This window comes from Physeter macrocephalus, chromosome 4 (genome assembly GCF_002837175.3).
Source record: "Physeter macrocephalus isolate SW-GA chromosome 4, ASM283717v5, whole genome shotgun sequence".
Classification (NCBI taxonomy): domain Eukaryota; kingdom Metazoa; phylum Chordata; class Mammalia; order Artiodactyla; family Physeteridae; genus Physeter; species Physeter macrocephalus.
Window position 1 is genome coordinate 108,602,495 of NC_041217.1, and position 783 is coordinate 108,603,277.

At 36.7% G+C, this 783-nt stretch overlaps 1 protein-coding gene across 1 annotated transcript in view; it reads left to right on the top strand.

The window, feature by feature from the left end:
* Positions 1-783, top strand: part of COL24A1 (collagen type XXIV alpha 1 chain) — a 423,812-nt gene that overhangs the window by 124,984 nt on the left and 298,045 nt on the right. The window lies entirely within an intron of this gene.

Genomic DNA, 783 nt, shown 5'->3' on the forward strand with positions numbered 1-783 from the left:
CTGAGTAATATTCCATTGTATATATGTGCCACATCTTCTTTATCCATTCATCTGCTGATGGCCACTTAGGTTGGATCCATGTCCTGGCTATTGTAAATAGAGCTGCAATGAACATTTTGGTACATGACTCTTTTTGAATTATGGTTTTCTCAGGGTATATGCCCAGTAGTGGGATTGCTGGGTCGTATGGTAGTTCTATTTTTAGTTTTTTAAGGAACCTCCATACTGTTCTCCATAGTGGTTGTATCAATTTACATTCCCACCAACAGTGCAGGAGGGTTCCCTTTTCACCACACCCTCTTCAGCATTTACTGTTTCTAGATTTTTAAATAATGGCCATTCTGACCTGTGTGAGGTGATACCTCATTGTAGTTTTGATTTGCATTTTTCTAATAATTAGGGATGTTGAGCATCTTTTCATGTGCCTCTTGGCCATCTGTATATCTTCTTGGGTGAAATGTCTGTTTAAGTCTTCTGCCCATTTTTTACTTGGATTGTTTGTTTTTTTGATATTGAGCTCCATGAGCTGTTTGTATATTTAAGAGATTAATCCTTTGTCTGTTGTTTCATTTGCAAATATTTTCTCCCATTCTGAGGGTTGTCTTTTTCATCTTGTTTATGGTTTCCTTTGCTGTGCAAAAGCTTTTAAGTTTCATTAGGTCCCATTTGTTTATTTTTGTTTTTATTTCCATTAGTCTAGGAGGTGGTCAAAAAAGATCTTGCTGTGTGGTTTATGTCAAAGAGCATTCTGCCTATGTTTTCCTCTAAGAGTTTGATAGTGTC